This window comes from Mobula hypostoma, chromosome 13 (assembly GCF_963921235.1).
Source record: "Mobula hypostoma chromosome 13, sMobHyp1.1, whole genome shotgun sequence".
Classification (NCBI taxonomy): Eukaryota; Metazoa; Chordata; class Chondrichthyes; order Myliobatiformes; family Myliobatidae; genus Mobula; species Mobula hypostoma.
The window spans coordinates 7,671,856-7,697,604 of NC_086109.1; the positions used below are offsets into that span (position 1 = coordinate 7,671,856).

General features: G+C 44.7%; 1 long non-coding RNA gene across 1 annotated transcript in view; it reads left to right on the top strand.

Annotated features, from left to right (window-relative positions):
* LOC134355397 (uncharacterized) overlaps positions 1 to 25,749 on the top strand; it is a 93,398-nt gene that overhangs the window by 32,908 nt on the left and 34,741 nt on the right. Inside the window, exon 2 of the long non-coding RNA XR_010020059.1 lies at positions 17,155 to 17,332. This is a non-coding gene — a long non-coding RNA (uncharacterized LOC134355397). The remainder of the gene's footprint in view (positions 1 to 17,154; positions 17,333 to 25,749) is intronic.

The window sequence follows — 25,749 nt, forward strand, 5'->3', positions numbered from 1 at the left end:
ATGTTCTGCTGAGATAATTAAGCTAATAATACCTTAAACAAAATCCTTCTACCTACACATAGCAATATCTCTTCACTCTCTGCATATTCATAGACCACCTGAACAATACAAATACCTACGCCGGGATGCTGTTCGTTGACTACAGCTCAGCATTTAACACCATCATTCCTACAGTCCTGATGAAAAAGCTCCAGAACCTGGCCCTCTGTACCTCTCTCTTCAACTGGATCCTCAACTTCCTAACCAGAAGACAGCAATTTGTGCAGAGCGGAAGCAACATCTCCACCTCACTATCAACACCTCAGGGGTGTGTGCTTAGCCCACTGCTCTACTCCCTCTATACCTATGACTTTGTGGCTAGGCCCAGATGAATAACATCTATAAATCTGCTGATGATGCAACTGCCGTTGGCAGAATTTCAGATGGTGACAAGAGAACATACAGGAGTGACATTGATCAGCTTGTTGAGTGGTGTCACAGCAACAACTTGGCACTCAACGTCAATAAAACCAAAGAGCTGATTGTGGACTTCAGGAAGGGTAAGATGAGGGAACACATTCCAGTCCTCATAGAAGGAGCAGAAGTGGAGAGAATGAGCAATTTCAAATTCCTGGGTATCAATATCTCTAAGGTTCTAATCTTGACCCGACATATAAGCTGCAAATAAGCATAACTGTGACTATATTTCATTTGGAGTTTGAGAAGATTTTTTTACTGCTACTACACAGGGTTGAAATAAGCTGAAGAGAGTTGTAAACTTAGTCAGCTCCATCGTCATCCTCTGTAGTACCCAGGACATCTTCAAGGAGCGATGTCTCAAAAATGTGGTGTCTATCACTAAGGACCCCCTTTACCCAGCATGTTCCCTCTTCTCATTGCAACCATCAGGAAGGAGGTACAGAAGCCTGAAGACGCACACTCAACAAATCAGGAGCAGTTTCTTCCCCTCTGCCATCTGATTTCTGAATGGACATTGAACCCATGAACACTACCTCGCTACTTTCTTATTTCTATTTTCTATTAACTATTTAATATGGATATACTTACTGCAATTCACGATTTTTTTCTATTATTATGTATTGCATTGTACTGCTGCCACAAAGACAACAAATTTCCCGATGTATACCGGTGATATTAAACCTGATTCTGATTTGGACTCACGTGCCCATCTCATTGCGAGCCCCACAGAAGCGTAGCAGTTAGCGTGCCGCCATTACGGTTCGGGCGTTCCGGAGTTGGGAGTTCAATTCCAGCGCCGTTCAGTAAGGAGTCTCTCTACATCCTCCCCGAGGAATGCGTGGGATTTCCCCGTGTGCTCCAGTTTCCTCCCACAGTCCGAAGAGGTACCGGGTCGGTAAATAAGTCACTGTTACGGAACTGGAGCTGCAGCTCGATGACCTTCGTCTGGTCAGGGAGAGCGAGGAGGTGATGGAGAGGAGTGGAAGGCAGGTGGTCACGCCGGGGCCACGGGAGGCAGACAAGTGGGTCACGGTTAGGAGGGGGAAAGGGAAAAGGCAGGTGATGGGGAGTACCCCGGTGGCTGTGCCCCTTAACAACAGGTACTCCTGTTTGAGTACTGTTGGAGGGGACAGCTTACCCGGGGGAAGCGACAGTGGCCCTGCCTCCGGCACAGAGTCTGGCCCTGTAGCTCAGAAGGGTAGGGCAAGGAAGAGGAGGGCAGTTGTGATAGGGGACTCGATAGTAAGGGGGTCAGATAGGCGATTCTGTGGACGCAGTCCAGAGACCCGGATGGTAGTTTGCCTCCCTGGTGCCAGGGTCCGGGATATTTCTGATCGTGTCCAAGATATCCTGAAGTGGGAGGGTGAGGAGCCAGAGGTCGTGGTACATATAGGTACCAATGACATAGGTAGGAAAAGGGATGAGGTCCTGAAAGGAGAATATAGGGAGCTAGGAAGGGAGTTGAGAAAAAGGACCACAAAGGTAGTAATCTCGGGATTACTGCCTGTGCCACGCGACAGTGAGAGTAGGAATGCGATGAGGTGGAGGATAAATGCGTGGCTGAGGGATTGGAGCAGGGGGCAGGGATTCAAGTTTTTGGATCATTGGGACCTCTATTGGTGCAGGCGTGACCTGTACAAAAAGGACGGGTTACACTTAAATCCTAGGGGGACCAATATCCTGGCAGGGAGATTAGCGGGGGCTACTGAGGTGACTTTAAACTAGAATGGTTGGGGGGTGGGAATCAAATTAAAGAGGCTAGGCGTGAGGAGGTTAGTTCACAACAGAGGGATGGGAACCAGTGCAGAGAGACAGAGGGGTGTAAAGTGAGCATAGAAGCAAAAAGTACAAAGGAGAAAAGTAAAAGTGGCAGGCCGACAAATCCAGGGCAAGCATCAAAAAGGGCTAAGAGAGTTGTAAAAGAGCGCCTGAAGGCTTTATGTGTCAATACAAGGAGCATTCGTAATAAGGTGGATGAATTGAAAGTGCAGATTGTTATTAATGATTATGATATAGTTGGGATCACAGAGACATGGCTCTAGGGTGACCAGGGATGGGAGCTCAATGTTCAGGGATATTCAATATTCAGGAGGGATAGACATGAAGGAAGGAGAGGTGGGGTGGCGTTGCTGGTTAAAAAAGAGATTAACGCAATAGAAAGGAAGGACATAAGCCGGGAAGATGTGGAATCGATATGGGTAGAGCTGCGTAACACTAAGGGGCAGAAGACGCTGGTGGGAGTTGTGTACAGGCCACCTAACAGTAGTAGTGAGGTCGGAGATGGTATTAAACAGGAAATTAGAAATGTGTGCAATAAAGGAACAGCAGTTATAATGGGTGACTTCAATCTACATGTAGACTGGGTGAACCAAATTGGTAAAGGTGCTGAGGAAGAGGATTTCTTGGAATGTATGCGGGATGGTTTTTTGAACCAACATGTCGAGGAACCAACTAGAGAGCAGGCTATTCTGGACTGGGTTTTGAGCAATGAGGAAGGGTTAATTAGCGATCTTGTCGTGAGAGGCCCCTTGGGTAAGAGTGACCATAATATGGTGGAATTCTTCATTAACATGGAGAGTGACATAGTTAATTCAGAAACAAAGGTTCTGAACTTAAAGAGGGGTAACTTTGAAGGTATGAGACGTGAATTAGCTAAGATAGACTGGCAAATGACACTTAAAGGATTGACGGTGGATATGCAATGGCAAGCATTTAAAGGTTGCATGGATGAACTACAACAATTGTTCATCCCAGTTTGGCAAAAGAATAAATCAAGGAAGGTAGTGCACCCGTGGCTGACAAGAGAAATTAGGGATAGTATCAATTCCAAAGAAGTAGCATACAAATTAGCCAGAGAAAGTGGCTCACCTGAGGACTGGGAGAAATTCAGGAGTACAGCAGAGGAGGACAAAGGGCTTAATTAGGAAGGGGAAAAAAGATTATGAGAGAAAACTGGCAGAGAACATAAAAACGGACTGTAAAAGCTTTTATAGATATGTAAAAAGGAAAAGACTGATAAAGACAAATGTAGGTCCCCTGCAGACAGAAACAGGTGAATTGATTATGGGGAGCAAGGACATGGCAGACCAATTGAATAATTACTTTGGTTCTGTCTTCACTAAGGAGGACATAAATAATCTTCCAGAAATAGTAAGGGACAGAGGGTCCAGTGAGATGGAGGAACTGAGTGAAATACATGTTAGTAGGGAAGTGGTGTTAGGTAAATTGAAGGGATTGAAGGCAGATAAATCCCCAGGGCCAGATGGTCTGCATCCCAGAGTGCTTAAGGAAGTAGCCCAAGAAATAGTGGATGCATTAGTGATAATTTTTCAAAACTCGTTAGATTCTGGACTAGTTCCTGAGGATTGGAGGGTGGCTAATGTAACCCCACTTTTTAAAAAAGGAGGGAGAGAGAAACCGGGGAATTATAGGCCGGTTAGCCTAACGTCGGTGGTGGGGAAACTGCTGGAGTCAGTTATCAAGGATGTGATAACAGCACATTTGGAAAGTGGTGAAATGATCGGACAAAGTCAGCATGGATTTGTGAAAGGAAAATCATGTCTGACGAATCTCATAGAATTTTTTGAGGATGTAACTAGTAGAGTGGATAGGGGAGAACCAGTGGATGTGGTATATTTGGATTTTCAAAAGGCTTTTGACAAGGTCCCACACAGGAGATTAGTGTGCAAACTTAAAGCACACGGTATTGGGGGTAAGGTATTGGTGTGGGTGGAGAATTGGTTAGCAGACAGGAAGCAACGGGACCTTTTCAGAATGGCAGGCGGTGACTAGTGGGGTACCGCAAGGCTCAGTGCTGGGACCCCAGTTGTTTACAATATATATTAATGACTTGGATGAGGGAATTAAATGCAGCATCTCCAAGTTTGCGGATGACACGAAGCTGGGTGGCAGCGTTAGCAGTGAGGAGGATGCTAAGAAGATGCAGGGTGACTTGGATAGGTTGGGTAAGTGGGCAAACTCATGGCAGATGCAATTTAATGTGGATAAATGTGAAGTTATCCACTTTGGTGGCAAAAATAGGAAAACAGATTATTATCTGAATGGTGGCCGATTAGGAAAAGGGGAGGTGCAACGAGACCTGGGTGTCATTATACACCAGTCATTGAAAGTGGGCATGCAGGTACAGCAGGCGGTGAAAAAGGCGAACGGTATGCTGGCATTTATAGCAAGAGGATTCGAGTACAGGAGCAGGGAGGTACTACTGCAGTTGTACAAGGCCTTGGTGAGACCACACCTGGAGTATTGTGTGCAGTTTTGGTCCCCTAATCTGAGGAAAGACATCTTTGCCATGGAGGGAGTGCAGGGAAGGTTCACCAGATTGATTCCTGGGATGGCAGGACTTTCATATGAAGAAAGACTGGATGAACTGGGCTTGTACTCGTTGGAATTTAGAAGATTGAGGGGGGATCTGATTGAAACGTATAAGATCCTAAAGGGATTGGACAGGCTAGATGCGGGAAGATTGTTCCCGATGTTGGGGAGGTCCAGAACGAGGGGTCACAGTTTGAGGATAGAGGGGAAGCCTTTTAGGACCGAGATTAGGAAAAACTTCTTCACACAGAGAGTGGTGAATCTGTGGAATTCTCTGCCACAGCAAACTGTTGAGGCCAGTTCATTGGCTATGTTTAAGAGGGAGTTAGATATGGCCCTTGTGGCTACAGGGGTCAGGGGGTATGGAGGGAAGGCTGGGTTCTGAGTTGAATCATCAGCCATGATCATAATAAATGGCGGTGCAGGCTCGAAGGGCCGAATGGCCTACTCCTGCACCTATTTTCTATGTTTCTATGTTTCTATGTAAGTTGTCCCGTGATTAGGTTAGGGTTAATCAGAGTTGTGGGGTTGCTGGGGTAGTGTGGCTCAAAGGGCTCTGTGTTGTATCGCAAAATAAATAACTTCTTAAACACCTCAATCGTAATTGCCTCCACCACCTTGGCCAGCAGCATATTCCAGGCACCTGCCACTCTCTGTGTAAGAAAACTTGCCCCTCACATCTCCTTCGAACGTTCTCCCTCTCACCTTCAATGCGTGCTCTCCATCATGATGCTGGGAAAAGGTACCTGCTGTCTACCCTATCTGTGTCTGTCATGATTTTTTTAACCAGGTCTCCCCTCATCCTGCACCGCTTCGGAGAATACAACCTTAATTTGTCCACCTGCCTTCCTATCCTGCCACCGTCCTGGTGAAGGTCTTCTGCACCCTCTCCAAATCCGCCACATCCAACCTGCAATGGGGTAACCAGAAATGAATGCACTACGCTGAACGCAGCCAAGCCAGAGTTTAATAAAGTAATGTTAGAAACATGGCAGAGCAGACTGGGGCATAGGGAGGGTGAGGGATAAACAGAATGTTGAACGGTACAGCGCCTACACCTATGATGTTGTGCCAGCATTTTAACCTACTCCAAGATCAATCTAATCCTTCTCTCCCACAAAGCCCTCCATTTTTCTATCATCCATGTGTCTATCTAAGACAGGGGTTCCCAACCCTTTTTATGCCGCGTTCCAATACCATTAAGCAAGGAGATTGAAGATCCCAGGCTGGGAACCCTTGATCTGAGAGTTTCTTAAACACCTCTATTGTATCTGCCTCTACCACCATCCCTGAGAGCACGTTTCACACACCCATACTTCCTCTGTACCTCTGACATCCCCCTTATATTTTCCTCCAATCACCTTCAAATTATGCCCCCTTGAATTAGTCATTTCTGCCCTGGGTTATTTCAGGGTCTGGCTGCCCACTCTATCCCTGCCTCTTAATACCTAGTGCACCTCTATCAAGTCACCTCTCATCCTCCTTCACTCCAAAAGAGAAAAGCCCTGGCTCGCTCAGCCTATCCTCATAAGACATGCTCTCTAATCCAGGCAGCATCCTGGCCAATCTCCTCTGCACTTTATTTAAAGCTTCTACATCCTTCCTATAGTGAGGTGTCCAGAACTAAACACAATATTCCAAGTGTGGTCTGGCCAGGGTTTTATAGGGCTGCAACATTACATGATGGCTCTTGAACTCATTCTCCTGACTAATGAAGGGTAACACACCACACACCTTCTTGACCACACCATCAACTTGTGCGGCAACTTTGAGGAATCTATGGACGTGGAATCTCAAGATCCGTCTGTCCCTCCACTCTTCTAAGAATCCTGCCATTCCTCCCAGAGCACTGGGAAAACGCCAGCACGCTAAAATATCGCTCCGAGCCAGATCCTTCTTCTTCCCCTTGCCAGCATAAGTTGGACTTCAGCTGGGGATAAAAAAAAATGAGCCTGCAGTGTTTCACTTAAACTTTGGACACAAAATAACAGAGAAAGATTATGTTTAAAGAGGCAAATCTTTTCAAAGTGCCCTTTGGTCTGTTTCTGTGCTGGCAGTAGTAGATTTCTCTGTGCCTGGCCTTGTTTATTGGTCTACAGATCACCAAATCCGACACATACTTGGCATATTTTGGAGTGTAAATTCAGACCTATTGCTCCAAATTCCAGCCTGGATGATGTAGCCAAAGAGTCCAGTTTCACTGGGATCCCTTCCACTGTCCTGCGAATACCAGGAAAACATCTCAGTCAGCGATAGCCTTGTCATGCAAGCATTTGCTGATCCAAAACTTTCATCCTGTTGAGAGATCAGGCAGGGTCTTGGTTTGAATTGGAATCAAAATTAGGTTTAATATCACCAGCACATGTCACGAGATTTGTTGGCTTTGTGGCAGCGGTACAAAGCAATACATAATAATAGAGAAAAAAACTGAATTACAGTAAGTATAAATATTAAATAGTTAGATAAGTAGTGCAAAAAAATAGAAATAAAGAAGTCGTGAGGTGGTGTTCATGGGTTCAATGTCGAATGGCAGAGGAGAAGACGTTCCTGAATCCAAAGTCCACACGTGCAGAGGTGCAGATAATAACCTCATACAGCAGTAAGGCAGGCTCTTCAGCCCATTGAACACCCACCTGTGCTGTTCCTACGCTGAATCCACACAACATTAGGACGTAGGAGAAGGTCGAGGCCATTCAGCTCAAAGGTTCTGCTCTGCCATTGCAATGCAACTTACTTATTTTCTCTCTGAACCCCATTCCTCTGCCTCTCCCTGCAACCTTTGATGCCCTTACTAATCATGGAGCTATCAACCTCCGCTTTAAATACACCCAACAACTTGGCCTCCACAGCCAAATGGTGGAGCAGGCTCGATGGAGCGAATGGAGTAACCCTTCTGCTATGTGCTATGACTTCATGATGGCACGGATGTGAAAGGACTTATCGAAATGTAAATTCTGCTTTCTCTTTATAGTAGCTGTCCTATACTTCCGGTAGAGTGGGTGAAGCACTTGACAGATTAAAGTCAGTCAGGATTTCTTTCTGTCCTTATCTGTGGCGCCCTAGACGTGGAGAGCACAGCTAATATTCCTCTTTAGCCGTGATCCGCCATGCACTGAGAGGGAGGTGCAAAGAAACAATTAGCATTTCTCCAGTCCTTCCCAAGTCCCCTTCAAGATGTTTCACAGAAACCCAGGTACGTGACCCTGCAGTGCAGTCCCGGTCTGAAGACAGGGAGCGTCAGCTGCCAACAAATCCACAGTGAGATCCCAAAGAGAGCTGCGGGATGATGAACAGGTAACGCGGTTTATTTCTTACCTTGAGATAGAGCACGGTAACAGGTCCTTCTGGCCCAAGGGGGCCGCGCTGCCCAATTACACCCTCGAGACCAATTATCCATTTGCCTTTGGAACATGGGATGAAACCAGAGGGAACTAACAGAGTCATGGAGAGAACGTACAAACACCTCACAGATAGTGGAGGGAAATGAACCATGACTGATGGCGCTGTTAAAGCAATACGCCACCGTGCCACCCTGTTTTGGGCAAACATACGAGCTAACCCATTGTAGATATCCTTGTGACTATTTGAGACCAGCTCCAGCTACCGACAGAAGGGGCAAGGGTGGGTTACTGGCACCTTAAAACCAGTCACTTTGGGCCAAGGGGCTTGTCAGCCATGGTTGGCAGCTCATCTAGGAGAAGGAAAACCAGTCTTAAACCTCCACTGCTTTGTGGCTGTGCCCATTCATGGGGAAGGCTTTGGGAGTGAACCCCCAGGAAAAATCCAGAGCTGGAGTCCCTAGGACAGTTCTATGTTAAGTTCAACACTGACTGGTAACTCCTGCAACGTCGCTGGTGCCGAACTGTATCGGTCTCCTCCGTTCCTTTGAATTCGTCAGCTACGTGGGGAGGGGGAGCCTGCTGCACGGGCAACAGCTTTACTCTCCATATCCTACTGCCCTGGCTTGTGAATTGATTATGTAAACAGCTAGGACACAGCATCCATGGTCGAGCCCAACCAGTGGAGGGCCTCTCCTCACATCTTTGTGTGACATTGCCTTTTGATTACACAGAAATGTAGATTTGACTAAAAGCACTCAGCCCCTCCAACCCGCCTTTTACAAAGAAGCCATGGCAACGCCTTCTACTTTCATAGAAGTTTGCACAGATTTGGCATGTCATCTAATTCTCTAATAAACTTTTATCGATGCACAGTGGAGAGTATCCTCACTGGTTGATTCAAGGCCTGGTGTGGACTCACCAACGCCTAAGTGTTTTCCCCTGCCCTCTTCTTCAATTCCCCACTCTGGTCTCTTACTGTACCTCTTCTCCTCAACTGCCTATCACATCCTTCTGCTGCCCCTCCTCCTTCCCTTTCTCTCTCAGTCGACTCTCCTCTCCTGTTAGATTCCTTCTTCCCCAGCCCTTTGCCTTTTCCACTTCTCAACTCCCTGCTTCTTACTTCATACCCACCTTCCCCAACCACCTGGCTTCACCTATCACCTTCTAGACTGTCCTCACTACCCCCCCCCCCCACCTTCTTATCCTGGCATCTTCTCCCTTCCTTTCCAGTCCGGATGAAGGGTCTCAGCCCGAAACATAGACAGTTTATTTATTCCCATGGACGATGACTGATCTGCTGAGTTCCACCAGCATTTTCTGCGTGTTGCTCAGGACTTCCAGCACCTGCAGTATCTCTTGAGTTTACAGTGCCCAAGTGTTTTCTTTTTGCCTGTGATAGTAAACCTGATTCCGATTCTAAATGGAAAATGCTACAATAAATTGTGGACACGGCCCGATCCATCAGCAGTAAAGCCCTACCCACCATTGAGCTCATCTACAAGGACCTCCATCGCAGGAAAGCGGTGTCAAACATCAGGGACCCCCACCACCCAGGTCATGCCCTCTTCTCGCTGCTGCCTCTGGGGAGGAGGTAGAGGAGCCTCAGGATCCACACCACCACGGTCAGGAACAGCTACTACTCCACAACTGTCAAGCTCCTGAAACAGCATGGATTGCTTCAGTCAGAACTGATTCCACAACCTATGGGTTCACTTTCAAGGACTCTGCAACTCAAGTTCTCAGTATTATTTATTTATTTATCTATCTATCTAGCTATTTATTTATTTATTATCATTTGATATTTCCCTAAAACTGAGCATAAAGTTGAGTCATTATCCTGTGCATAGGTACATATATACAACATTCACAAGAAACAGATCAAACATTAATTCTTCACAATTTATACAAGAAGGAACACAAGTAATACATCAACAATAAAAAGTCTATTGTAGTGCAAAGTGGTCAAAGTGTTGCTAAATTCTATTGATTAGGGTTGTAGCACTCAGTTCAAGAACCGAATGGTTGAAGGGAAGTACCTGGTGGTGTGGGACTTCAGGCTTGTGTACCTCGAAGTTCAAAGTAAACGTATTATCAAAGTACATATATGTCACCAAATACAACCCTGAGATTCACTTTCTTGCAGGCATACTCAATAAATCCAATAAACATAATAGAATGTCCAGACCAAGGGTCTCGGCCCGAAGCGTCGACTGTACCTCTTCCTAGAGATGCTGCCTGACCTGCTGTGTTCACCAGCAACTTAGATGTGTGTTGCTAGAATAAATTAAAGACTGCTCCAACAGGGTGGACCACAGTGTGCAAAAGACAACAAATTGTGCAATACAAAATGAAAGAAAAAAAATAACTATAATAATAAAAAATAAGCAATAAATTATGAGAACGTGAGATGAAGAGTCCTTGAGAGTGAGTCCACTGGTGTGGGAACAGTTCAGTGAGGGGGCAAGAGTGAAGTTATCCCCTTTGGTTCAGGAGCCTGATGGCTGAGGGGTAGTAACTGCTCCTGAACCTGGTGGCACAAGTCCTGAGGCTCCTGTACCTCCTTCCTCGTGGCACAGGAAGAAGAGAGTAGACCTGGGTGGTGAAGATCCTTGATGATGGATTCTACTTTCCTGTAACAACACTCCGTGAAGATGTACTCAATGGTGGGGAGGGTTATACCCATGATGGACAGGGCCGCATCCACTACATTCTGCAGGATTTTCCATTCAAGGGCATTGATGTCTCCATACCAGACCAAGCAGCCAGTCAATAAACTCTCCACCACACATCTATAGAAGCTTGTCAAAGTTTTAGATATCATGCCAAATCTTAACAAACCCCTAAGGAAGTAGAGACACTGCTACACTTTCTTTGTAATTGCGCTTACATGCTGGGGCCAGGACAGGCTGTTTGGTGACAAACTAAATGTCCTTAACCTCCTAAAAGTGTAAAGATACTGATGTGCTACCCTTGTGATTACGTCTATGTGCTGGGCCCAAGGACAGATCACTCGATAAGTTAACACCCAGGAACTGAAAGCTACTGACTCTTTTCACCAACTGATCTCCAAATGTAGGGTGGCGAATGCTCACCCTTCTTCCTCAACTCTCCAAGGATTGTGAATCTTCGGTTCCTTGCTGGTACAAGGAGCTGAGGAAACAAAAACATTGGATGTACTCAAGGTTACAATAAACAGATTATTGGAATATGAAAAAAAATCAAAGGTTCTGGTTGGAGTACAGATAGGAGACTGGACTTGAGGTCTAGATCATCCATAATCTTAGTGGCAGGTATTTTGGGCTAGCATGGTAACATAGTGGTTAGTATCAAGCTTTACAGTCCCAGCTGTACAAATTGGGTTCAATTCATGCTGCTGTCTGCAAGGAGTTTGCATGTTCTCCTCATGATCATGTGGGTTTCCTCTGGGTGCTCCAGTTTCCTCCCACATTCCAAAAGATGTGTGGGTTAGGGTTAGAGAGTTGTTGGCATACTAGATTGGCACCGGAAGTGCGGTGACACTTGCAAGATGCCCCCAGCACAATGCAATTTCATTTGATTTGATGCAAATGACACTGTTTCGATGTACAGTATTGTGCAAAAGTCTTAGACACACATATATATAGCTAGGGTCCCAAAGAGTTTTGCGCAGTACTGTAGTAATTTTATGTATTGGACTGTATTGCTGCTGGAAAAAAAAAACAGACTTCATGATATATGTGAGTGATGATAAACCTGATTCTGATCTGGGTCTCTATTGTGGACTGAAAGTGGGAAGGGGACAGGGAGAGGGGAATCATGGTTGGGAAAAGGGGAAGGGTGAGGGGAGGGAATGGGAAGCACCAGAGAGACATTCTATAATGATCAACAAACCAATTGTTTGGAATCAAATGACCTTGCTTGGTCTCTCGGGGCTGGCTGTGTCTGCACCCACGCCAACCCTACCATCCCTGGCACTCCTTCTCTACCACCTGTCCCACACCTCACCCGCCATGCTCCACCCTCGCCATTCCCAGCACACATTGCTCCCACCAAATTTACAAACTCACTCTCCGCTCCATATTGACGAATACAGTACTGTACATGTGACAAATAGAGCTAATCTTTCTTCCTTGCATTCTTCAGTTTGAAAACCTTTATTTTTTAAATATGTTTATAGTATTTATTGGTCTAAGGCAGCAAGAGTGAGTGTTGTAAGACTGTTTTTGATTTTCAAGCGGTCGCTTTTCCTTCACCCTGTTATAACTCTCCTTCTCCCCTTCCTCCTCCTACTCCTCCCACCAATCTCTCCTCCCCCATTCTTTTCTCTTCACTGGATCAGCCTTTCAGTTGCGCTAACTCTGTGTGGGAGCAGGTAGTATACATCCCCGGAGGGCTAGTGGGCGGGCTACATCAGCTGGCTGTTGTCAGTATTTTACCTCCAGTTGAGCAGAACGTGGGCAGAACCATCATGAACTAAATGGAACCACAATGTTATGTCATCAAAAATGATCAATACCATTTTATTTAAGAAATTGCTTCCCCCCACCCCCAATTACTTCTTTCTCCTGTTTCTTGCTGATTTTGAGAACTCAGCTCATTGGCCACTCGGTTTTTTGTGTCTGGCTGATGCTTGAACTGACAGGTGCCGCAAGATCAGAAGGTCTTTCATCACATTAAAGAGCTTTAAGGCACCTCTGGCTAATTTGTCCCATCAATTCCATCCCATTCCCTGTGCTCTCACCTTTATCTTCCTTCCCAGTCCATAACTTACTTACTGCCTGTCACACCACTGGCAGCCGTGAGAGTCTGCCATCCCTGTCTGTCACACAGATAAAGGATCACTCATTGCTGTTTCCGTAACAATTTTGTTTTACCATTCAGGGTTGTTAGCCCTCAGCTGAATCTGGAGGACCAATAGACCACTCTTAGTGGGGCCTCTACCCTTTGATCTGTCTGGCATGGATGACCCTACTAGCAGGAGCCAAGGCAGAAGGCCCTATCTCCAGTCAACATAGCACTGCAGGTCATTGAAGCACTCAAGCCTCCAAATCATGACAAGGTTGTGGTCCTCTTGGAGGTCAGACCATGGTTGCTAGGCTACTTTTCCATTATTTCCAGCAGGGTTTTATTGATTTTCATCCACTTAATCTGCAGGTTCTGGTGAAAGAGCTTGGAGCTTGTGAAGTCAGGGTAGATAACAATGGTACCAGCTGGTTTATGGTCCCGGTCCTCAAGACCATAAGAAAACATTATTGGGATCTTTCTCCCCTCCCACTGAGAATATATCAGATGCACTGCAGACCTTCAACGTTGTCAAAGACCCCATCCATCTTCCCCATAATCTCTTTGACCTGCCGTCAGGCTGAAGATACCGCAGTACAAGAACCAGAACTGTCAGGCTGGGTGACAGTTTCTTCCCCCAGGTTTGAGACTTACGAACACTGTCCTGCCACTCAGCACACATATACACCCTGTCTGAATATCCTACTCCCTCCCCACCATTACCTAGCAGACACAGACATAGACTTCATGTCAACCTGTCAGCCTTCCGGCTGTTCCACTCAGGGACTTGTGATTATACAATTTTGAGACTGTATATACCGTGTTTGGCACCTTGATCACAGAGGAGCAAAGTTGCATTTAGCTATGCATCTGTGTTTGTTTTAATGAAAATAAACTTGAACAAAAGATACAAGAACAGAATTAACTGATCCAGGCCATCAGATCTGCTCCACCATTCAAACAAGGCTAATTTTCTTTCAACCCTATTCCTCCACTTCACTGTAATCGTTAGCCCCCCCCCTTACCATTTGAGAACATATGGATCACTACCTAAAACATATTCAATCACTTGCCCTCCACAGCCCTGTGTGGCAACAGATTCACCATCCTTTAGCTGAAGGAATTCTCCCTCATCTCAGTTCTAAAGGGACTTCATGCTATTCTGAAGCTGTGCCCTTTGGTCCTAAGTTTTCCTCCTAAAGGAACAGTCTTTTCCACATCCACTCTATCCAGGGCTTTCAATATCCAGTTGATTTCAATGAGATCCCTTCACCCTCCCCATCCACTCAACCTCACTCCTCACACATTCCTGAATAATTCTTGTGAACCTCCTCTGGAGCCTCTCCATGACCAGCTCATCTTTGCTTAAATACAGTCAACGGGATTCTATATTAGCCATCATCTCCAAGAGGAATTTCAGATCCTAATAATACTCAGGAATGGAACATCAACTCTTTGGGTCTGTTGTGTTCACTTGCCTATAACTACTGATGGGACCCAAACCAGACAGTAGAACAAGCTGAAATTCAAAATAACCCTTTTTCAGTAAAATTACACCAGTCTCAAAGGTCACGCTCCCCAGTATGACCACTTAAATAGTTCACTTACTTGTTGTCCATTACACTATTGGCACTTAGGTAAACAATTAAAGTTCTCCATCTCTGATACAGTTGCACACAGATATAAAGGATTCCTCATTGCTGTTTCCATAACAACCTTTTTGACCAGTCAGGGTTGTTAGCCCTGAACTGAACTCCCAAACCTGGAGGACCAGTGGACCACTCTTAGTCTGGCCTCTGACCTTTGACCTCTTTGGCACAGGTGACCCTACCAAGAGCCAAAGGACAAAGCCCTGACTCCGGCCAACACAGCTCTCTGGGTCATTGAGGCACACAAGCCTCCAAACCCTATGAGAAGGTCCTCTTGGGAGATTTAAATGGTTTACCCCAGAACAATTGAGTTCTTTATTGAGACAACATAGAAACCATAGAACCATAGAAACTACAGCACAGAAACAGGCCCTTTGGCCCTTCTTGGCTGTGCCGAACCATTTTCTGCCTAGTCCCACTGACCTGCACACGGACCATATCCCTCAATACACCTCCCATCCATGTATCTGTCCAATTTATTCTTAAATGTTAAAAAAAACCCGCATTTACCACCTCGGCTGGCAGCTCATTCCATACTCCCACCACTCTCTGTGTGAAGAAGCCCCCCCTAATGTTCCCTTTAAACTTTTCCCCCCTCACCCTTAACCCATGTCCTCTGGTTTTTTTCTCCCCTTGCCTCAGTGGAAAAAGCCTGCTTGCATTCACTCTATCTATACCCATCATAATTTTATATACCTCTATCAAATCTCCCCTCATTCTTCTACGCTCCAGGGAATAAAGTCCTAACCTATTCAACCTTTCTCTGTAACTGAGTTTCTCAAGTCCCGGCAACATCCTTGTAAACCTTCTCTGCACTCTTTCAAACTTATTTATATCCTTCCTGTAATTTGGTGACCAAAACTGAACACAATACTCCAGATTCGGCCTCACCAATGCCTTATACAACCTCATCATAACATTCCAGCTCTTATACTCAATACTTTGATTAATAAAGGCCAATGTACCAAAAGCTCTCTTTACGACCCTATCTACCTGTGATGACACTTTTAGGGAATTTTGTATCTGTATTCCCAGATCCCTCTGTTCCACTGCACTCCTCAGTGCCTTACCATTAACCCTGTATGTTCTACGTTGGTTTGTCCTTCCAACGTGCAATACCTCACACTTGTCAGTATTAAACTCCATCTGCCATTTTTCAGCCCATTTTTCCAGCTGATCCAAGACCCTCTGCAGGCTCTGAAAACCTTCCTCACTGTCTACTACACCTCCAATCTTGGTATCATCAGCAAACTTGCTGATCCAATTTACATTATCATCCAGATCATTGATATAGATGACAAATAACAATGAACCCAGCACTGATCCCTGTGGCGCACCACTAGTCACAGGCCTCCACTCAGAGAAGCAATTCTCTATCACCACTCTCTGGCTTCTTCCATCGAGCCAATGTCTAATCCAATTTACCACCTCTCCATGTATACCTAGCGACTGAATTTTCCTAACTAACCTCCCATGCGGGACCTTGTCAAAGGCCTTACTGAAGTCCATATAGACAATATCCACTGCCTTCCCTTCATCCACTTTCCTGGTAACCTCCTCGAAAAACTCCAACAGATTGGTCAAACATGACCTACCACGCACAAAGCCATGTTGACTCTCCCTAATAAGCCCCTGTCTATCCAAATGCTTGTAGATTCTGTCTCTTAGTACTCCCTCCAATAATTTACCTACTACTGACGTTAAACTCACCGGCCTATAATTTCCCGGATTACTTTTCGATCCTTTTTTAAACAACGGAACAACATGAGCCACTCTCCAATCCTCCGGCACTTCACCCGTAGACAGCGACATTTTAAATATTTCTGCCAGGGCCCCCGCAATTTCAACACTAGTCTCCTTCAAGGTCCGAGGGAACACTCTGTCAAGTCCCGGGGATTTATCCACTTTAATTTTCCTCAAGACAGCAAGCACCTCCTCCTTTTCAATCTGTACAGTTTCCATGGTCTCACTACTTGATTCCCTCAATTCCATAGATTTCATCCCAGCTTCCTTAGTAAATACAGATGCAAAAAACCTATTTAAGATCTCCCCCATTTCCTTTGGTTCCGCACAAAGCCAACAACTCTGATCTTCAAGAGGACCAATTTTATCCCTTACAATCCTTTTGCTCTTAATATACTTGTAAAAGCTCTTTGGATTATCCTTCACTTTGACTGCCAAGGCAACCTCATGTCTTCTTTTTGCCCTCCTGATTTCTTTCTTAAGTATTTTCTTGCACTTCTCAAGCACCTGATTTACCCCCTGTTTCCTATACATTTCATACAACTCCCTCTTCTTCTTTATCAGAGTTGCAATATCCCTTGAGAACCAAGGTTCCTTATTCCTATTCAATTTGCCTTTAATCCTGACAGGAACATACAAACTCTGCACTCTCAAAATTTCCCCTTTGAAGGCTTCCCACCTACCAATCACATCTTTGCCAGAGAACAACAACCAGTTAGTGAAAAGTCAGCCTGAGACTGGCTTCAGCTGATCGCTAGGTGATGATGGTTTTGGCTCACATCGTGACAAGGTCGAGATCTCTTATCTGGACCCTCATTTCCATACGTACTGCCTGACTCTCCAACGTCTCCTTTGCTTTTTTGCTCTAGATTTCAGCATCTGCACTCTCAAGGTAGTTTGTACAGGCCTTTGCTATAGAACATTCTACACACAGCTGAAAACCATGGACTGCAGGAACTCATGGAAAACTCCAGTTACCAGTGCTGTGCCACTGAGCAAGCAGAGGGAGCTACGAGCCTTCTCCCGGTGTATCAAAAGATGTGGCTGGTGAGATAAGTTATTGCTTTAGTTTTAATTCTCCAAAATCCGCTACATTCAAAGAAAGTTTTAATAAATCAGAAATTTCGAGATGTAAATCCTTTATTTTTTTTAAAAAAAGGAGGCAGCTAGAAAGCAGGAAACTGCATGCCAATTAGTTTAATATCTGTCATAGGAAAAGCGTTTCAGGCTATTATTAAATATGTCAGACCGGCACACTTAAAATGCAAAGTTCAGGCAAGGTCAGTGTGGTTTTAACATCTGCAGATGCTGGAAATCCCAGCAACACACACTAAATGCTGGAGGAATTCAGCAGGCCAGGCAGTTCCATGGAAAAGGGTAAACAGTCGATGTTTTGGGCCAATCCTACCATATTTCTTAATGACATAAAAAATACAGTGATCCAAACTCTGTCACAAGAAGAGGTTTCTGGAAGATCAGTTAAGCAGATTCAAGGGTGTGTTTGAAACCTCTCTGAAGAAAATGCAACATTCACAGTGATACGGGAATGTCTGACGATGGCTGATTTGACTGGAGAAGGAGTATTCAGGTGCTGAAAACCTCAATGTTGGTGTGGCTGCATTTGGAATATCCTGTTTAAATTTGTTCACCATTATCAAGTTCAAGTTCAACTGCAAGTTTAATTGTCGTTCAACCATACATGAATACCCATGAATACAGGCACCTGAAATGGCGTTCCTCTGAAGCCAAGGTGCAAGACACAGTTTCAACAGTCATACATAGCACAAAGTATATATTGTTTGTTTGTTAAGTGCCATGTTTTAATGACATAGGTGACCATGGTTGCTCTTGGCAAGTTTTTCTGCAGAAGTGGTTTGCCATTGCCTTCTGGGCAGTGTCTTTACAAGACGGGTGACCCCGGCCATTATCAATACTCTTCAGAGATTGTCTGCCTGGCGTCAGTGGTCGCATAACCAGGACTTGTGATCTGCACCGGCTGCTCATACGACCGTCCACCACCTGCCCCCATGGCTTCACATGACCCTGATCAGGGGCTAAGCAGGTGCTACACCTTGCCCAAGGGTGACCTGCAGGCTAGCGGAGGGAAGGAGCACCTTACAGCTACTTTGGTAGAGACGTATCGCCACCGCGCCACCTGAAAAGCACATATAATTACGATAGCAGTAAACGGACAATCACACAGAAAAAAAATAGTAATCTCGCCCGGTCCCTGAGTGTCATGTCCTGTAGGTTGATGGTGCATGGGATGTTGTTGGGAAGAACGAGCATGCAGCATGCTGATCATCTCACGTTGGTGCGGCCCCAGACGAAAGCACCGAGTCTTCAACAGAGCAAACACTGAAGGGCAGCACCAACAGGAGGGGTCAGCCCCCCACTCAGCAGACAGCATTAAGCTGGAAAGAGTGCAGAAGAGGGTATTGCCCGGACTTGAGAGACTCAGTTACCTGGAGAAGTTGAGCAGGTTGAAACTTTATTCATTGGACTGAGGGGTGATATTACAGAAGTGTACAAAATCATGTGGGGCATAGATAGGTATTAGAAATTGGAACTGAAATTGGTTTGCCTTTGTTACTTATACCAAGATACATCTGTACTCCTTGCAATCAACACCGATATTCTATTCACTGTTGCAGACTCACAGAGCTGTAAAGCACAGTACCTAAAGCTTGTTTTGTTCTTGTATACTGTCCATACAGATCAGATCACTGCACTGTGCATTGAGGTAGAACAAGGTGAAGCAATAACAACATAGAATAAAGGGTAAAGTCTGTGGTGTCTTATGGTCTTATCCACAGAGAAAATGCTCTGCAGGCAGATAATAAGGTGCAGGGTCATAATGAGACCATAAGACAGAGGAGAGGAGAGGAATTAGAGAATTCTGATCATCAAGACTGCTTCAACATTCAATCATGGCTGATTTATGATTCCTCTCAACCCCATTCTAAGGCCTTCTCCCCATAACCTTTAATGCCCCAACTGATCAAAAACCTATCAACCTCTGCTTTAAGTACACCCAATAACCCGACCTCCAATGAATTCCACAGATTCACCACACTCTGGCTGAAGAAATTCCTCCTTATCTCTGTTCTAAATGGATGCCCCTCTATTCTAAGGCAGTGCTCGCTGGTCCTAGACTTACCCATTATAGGAAACATCCTCTCCATATCCACTCTACCTGAGCCTTTCAATATTCAATAGGTTTCAATGAGATCCCCCATCATTTTTCTAATCTCCACCGAAAATTTCTTCAGAAACATAAAGTGTAAAAGAGAGGCAAGAGTGGATATCAAACCGCTAGAAAATGATGCTGGAGAGGTAGTAATGGGGGATAATAAAATGGCGGATAAACTGAGTAAGTATTTTGCAACACACATCAAAGTTGCTGGTGAACGCAGCAGGCCAGGCAGCATCTCTAGGAAGAGGTACAGTCGACTGAAACGTCTCTTCCTAGAGATGCTGCCTGGCCTGCTGTGTTCACCAGCAACTTTGATGTGTGTTGCTTGAATTTCCAGCATCTGCAGAATTCCTGTTGTTTAAGTATCTTGCATCAGTCTTTACTGTGGAAGACTCTAACAGTATGGTGCAAGTTCCAGGTGTCAGGGATCACGAAGTGAGTGAAGTTACGACAACTAGAGAGAAGATTCTTGGGAAAATAAAAGGTCTGATGGTAGATAAGTCACCTGGACCAGATGGTGTACACTTGGGTTCTGAAAGAGGTGGCTGAAGAGATCGTGAAGGCATTGGTAGTGATCTTTCAAGAATCACTAGATTCTGGAATATTTCTGGAAGACTGGAAAATTGCAAATGTTACTCCACTCTCCTAGAAGGAGAGAGGCAGAAGAAAGGAAACTACAAACTAAGCCAGTAAGTCTGACCTCAGTGATAGGGAAGATGTTGGAGTTGATTATTAAGGATGAGGTCTTAGGGTAATTGGAGGCCATGATAAAATAGGCTGTATTCAGCATGGTTTCCTCAAGGGAAAATCTCACCCGATAAGTTTGTTAGAATGCTTAGAAGAAATCACAGGCAGGATAGATAAAGGAGAATTGGTTGATGTTGTCTACTTGGATTTTCAGAAGGCCTTTGACATGGTGCCACATATAAGGCTGTTTAATAAGCTACGAGCCCATGGTATTATAGGAGAGATACTAGCATGGATAAAGTAGTGGCTGACAGGCAGGAGGCAAAGAATGGGAATAAAGGGAGCCTTATCTGGCTTGCTGCCGGTGACTAGTGGTGTTCCATGGGGTTATGTGTTAAGACCAACTCTTTTTACGTTACACGTCAATGATTTGGATGATGGAATTGATGGCCTAATTGCACAATTTACAGATGATATGAAGATAGGTGGAGGGGTAGGAAGTTTTGAAGAAGTGGAGAGGTGACAGAAGGACTTAGACAGATTAGGAGAATGGGCAAAGAAATGGCAGACAGAATATAATCTCAAGAAGTGTACATTCATGCATGTTGTAGAAGAAATTAAAGGGTTGACCGTTTTCTAAATGGAGAGAAAAAAAAACTGATGTGCAAGAGGACTTGGGATTCCCTAAAGGTTAATTTGCAGGTTGAGTCTGTGGTGAGGAAGGCAAATGCAATGTTAGTGTTCATTTCAAGAGGACTAGAATATAAAAGCAAGGATGTAGCGTTGAGACTTTATAAAGCACTGGTGAGGCCTCATTTGGAGTACTGTGAGCAGTTTGGGGCCCCTTATCTTTCAAAGGATGCGCTAAAACTGGAGGGAAGTCAAAGGAGGTTCACAAAGATGATTCCAGGATTCCAGCTTGTCATATGAAGAACGTCTGATGGCTCTGGGCCTGTATTCACTGGAATTCAGAAGAATGAGGGGTGACCTCATTGAAAACTATCAAATGGTGAAAGGCCTTGATAGAGTAGAGGTGGAGAGGATGAGTCTAAGATGACAGGACACAGCCTCAGAATAGAGGGGTGTCCTTTTAGAATGGAGACGAGGAGCTAGAGAGTGGTGAATCTGTGGAATTCTTTGCCACACGCAGCTATGGAGGCCAAGTCGTTATTTATATTCAAGGCAGACACTGATAATGTAGATTCTTGATTGGTCAGACCATGAAGGAATGTGGAGAGAAGGCAGGAGATTGGGGCTGAGAGAAAAAATGGATTAGCCGTGATGAAATAGCATAGCAGATCTGATGGACCAAATGGCCTAATTCTGCTCCTATAACTTTTGGCTTTATGTTCTTATAAGTTTACTGCATTAAGAACTTATGATGTTTTTCTGATTCATTCTCAGATTTACTCTTGCTCAATTGTATCTGTGAGTGCTACACAAGTCAAGGTCCTGGAATTTGGACACTATATCGTGAATCCCATGTTCTGTTGAGTGGAGTTTGGCTTTCTGCTGAATTGTGTGTTTCCCATTTCACACACAAGGAGAGCAGTACAGTAGGTGCATGCCATTGTTTGGTGTTTCCCTGTGTGCTCCTGGTTTTCTAACTGACTTTCAAACAAAAGCTGGAAACTTAAATAATTTCTCAACTTAATAAATCTTGATAATTTAACAGATCAATATCATTATCAAGCTGAGGGAAATGGGAGTGTTCAGTGCCAATACTGAGTAAAATACTAAAGTTTCACTGATTGCAAACTTGTCGAATCCAGAACTTTGCACACTGCCAAACCAAGGATTGCTTTATAAAACTTTGATGGATTTTGGTTTTCAAATTAGACAGAGAAACAGTATGACAAATTCCTCTTGGTAATGGATGACTCTGCAGCTCTAAGTTCATGTGTTCTTGTGAAGAATTTGATGCCAATTTTTTTTTTAGAAATAGTACTAATTTCAATTTCTGCATCTCTTAGTTTGTTCTTAATTATCTCCATAAAACTCAGAACATCAATGACCTGGAAAATTCTGGAAATTGCAAGCTGAACTGTCAACGGCATTAATTGCCACGCGGGCTCGCAAGTCCCAAGCTTACTGGTCATGTACAACCAGGCATTCCTTGGCTGGACTCCCAGCACCAGCATCCGTCACTGGGAGAAGCAGGGGTTTCTGAGATTCCGCAGAACCTTGGGCTGAGGAACCTCCTGCCTGAAAAACGGCCAGGCTAGCTCTGCGCAGTATCCATATGTTGGCTGATTTCACAGGGAATTACAGGGCAGTTTTACGGAAAGTTACAATGAAAGTTTCTTGAATATGTCTATGAAAAAGATACATTTTCCTCCCTGTTTCCCGCAAACCCTTGGAACATGACTACTCAGAGGAGATAAAGAGTATTTGACACTAGCTCAGCCTGGGAGCACACAAAGGTCTTGGATAAACAGCAAAAGGAGGGCACTACCTCACAAGCAAACCCGTCCACCTGTCCCACCTCTTGCCTCAACTGTGGAAGAGTCTACGGTTCCCAACTGGACTCAATGACCACCTCACAATCTACACAACTGGCGTGGAAATATGTCATCTTCACTTCTAAGGGTTGACGAAGAAGAATTTGATTGTCCTTGAGGGTAGCAGTGTGGAGATGCATCTCTACCAAAGGAGGTCACCCTTGGGCAAGGTGTAGCTCCTGCTTAACCCCTCAATCAGGGTCACGTGAAGCTTTGGGAGCAGGCGGTGGATAATCGTATGAGCAGCCAGTGCATATCACAAGTCTTGGTTATGCAGACAATCTCTAAAGAGTATTGATAATGGCTGAGGTCACCCGTCTTGTAAAGACACTGCCCAGAAGAAGGCAATGGCAACCACTTCTGTAGAGAAAATTTGCCAAGAATACTCTTGGTCAGGAAAGATCATATTCGCCCATGTCGTACAACAGGGCACATCACGTACGAATGATTAATAAAACAAAGAGAGGGTGCAGTGGAGATTTACCAAGATGCTGCCTGGATTAGGAGAACATGTCTTATGAGGATAGGTGGAATGAGCTAGGGCTTTTCTCTGCGGAGCAAATAAGGATGAAAGGTAATTTGATAGAGTTTTACAAGATAATAAGGTGTGTGTGTGACCTCCGTCGGTCATGGTCGACCATGGGTACTGCGCCTCTGGTAGTCACTGGGGAGTGGCCTCTCCAGGGTGCAAGCCAGGGCAGAGTTGATATGGAGATCCATTTGTTGCCCATGCAGTGCCCCCCCCCCTCCATGCTGATGACAGGTACAAAGGACCTGTATTTGACACTATTTTCCACGTATTGATTGGGATTTCCATACTGTTAAAGGTCTAGACAGGTTAGAGTTTGTAAAATGTGTTCAGGAAAGTTTTCTAATTCAATATATAGAGGTACCAACTAGAGAGGATGCAACTAGATATCTCCTATTAGGAAATGAGTTAGGACAGGTGACGAAAGTGTGTGTAGGGCAACTCTTTGGTTCCAGTGATCATAACACCATTAGTTTCAGCTTGATCATGGATAAAGATAGATCTGGTCCTCAGGTTGAGGTTCTAAACTGGAAAAAGGCCAAATTTGAAGAAATGAGAAAGGATCTAAAAAGCGTGGATTGGGACAGGTTGTTCTCTGGCAAGGATGCGATTGGTAAGTGGGAGGCTTTCAAAGCAGAAATTTTGAGAGTGCAGAGTTTGTATGTTCCTATCAGGATTAAAGGCAAAGTGAATAAGAATAAGGAATCTTGGTTCTCAAGGGATATTGGAACTCTTATAAATAAGAAGAGAGAGATATATGACATGTATAGGAAACAGGGAGCAAATAAGGTGCTTGAGGAGTATAAAAAGTGCAAAAAGATACTTAATAAAGAAATCAGGAGGGCTAAAAGAAGACATGAGGTTGCTTTGGCAGTCAAGGTGAAGGATAATCCAAAGAGCTTCTACAGGTATATTAAGAGCAAAAGAATAGTAAAGGATAAAATTGGTCCCCTTGAAGATAAGAGTGGTCGGCTAGGTATGAAACCAAAAGAAATGGGGAAGATCTTAAATGGTCTTTTTGTGTCTGTATTTACTATGGAAACTGGCATGGAGTCAATGGAAATAAAGGGAAACAAGTAGTGAGGTCATGGAACCTATACAGATTGAGGAGGAGGAGGAGGTGCTTGCTATCTTGAGGCAAATCAGAGTAGATAAATCCCCAGGACCTGACAGGATATTCCCTTGGATCTTGAAGGAGACTAGTGTTGAAATTGCAGGGGCCCTGGCAGATATATTTAAAACGTCGGTGTCTACGGGTGAGATACCGGAGGATTGGAGGATAGCTCATGCTGCTCCGTTATATAAAAAAGGCTCTAAAAGTAATCTGGGAAATTATAGGCCAGTAAGTTTGACGTCGGTAGTAGGTATTATTGGAAGGAGTACTGAGAGATAGGATCTACAAGTATTTGGATAGACAGGACTTATTAGGGAGAGTCAACATGGCTTTGTGCGTGGTAGGTCATGTTTAACCAATCTATTAGAGTTTTTCGAGGAGGTTACCGGGAAAGTGGATGAAGGGAAGGCAGTGGATGTTGTCTACATGGACTTCAGTAAGGCCTTTGACAAGGTCCCGCATGGGAGGTTAGTTAGGAAGATCCAGTTGCTAGCTATACATGGAGAGGTAGTAAATTGGGTTAGACATTGGCTCAATGGAAGAAGCCAGAGTGTGGTAGTGGAGGCCTCCCACATTCCGAAGAACGACAGATAAAGATAGTAAGTTATGGACATGCTATGTGGAAGCCGGAATTGTGGTCTGCCCCCAACACATTGGACTGTGTTGGTTGTTGATGCAAACGACACATCTCACTGCATGCTTTGATGTTTCAATGTACATGTGACAAATAAGACTTATCTTTTAATCTTATCTAGCCTCTCCTTATAACTCAAGCCCTCCAGTCCCAATAAAATCTTTATAAATCTTATTGTTGTACCCTTTCCCGTTTATCATGGCATGCCCCCTGCAGCAGGGATGCCAGAATTGTACGCAGTATTCCAAACATGGCCTTAGTAAAAGCTTGCACATTAAAGGGAACATACTGCAAACTGATCAACCGGTAACTTGCCAGTGCAATTAACTCTCCAAGTATTTATAAGCTCACTTCGACTTTCAAATGCGTAGAAAGCACACTTCTAGGGTGCATCACAACCTGGTATGGAAGTTGTCCCGTCCAAGACCGGAAGAAGCTGCAGAAGATCGTGAACACAGCGCAGCACATCACGCAAACCAATCTTCTGTCCGTGGACTCACTTTACACCGCACGCTGTCGGAGCAGTGCTGCCAGGATAATCAAGGACACGACCCACCCAGCCAACACACTTTACGTCCCTCTTCCCTCCAGGAGAAGGCTCAGGAGCTTGAAGACTCGTACGGCCAGATTTGGGAACAGCTTCTTTCCAACTGTGATAAGACTGCTGAACGGATCCTGACCGGGATCTGGGCCATACCCTCCAAATATCCAGACCTGCCTCTCGGTTTTTTTGCACTATCTTACTTTCCCTTTTCTATTTTCTATTTATGATTTATAATTTGAATTTTTCATATTTACTATTG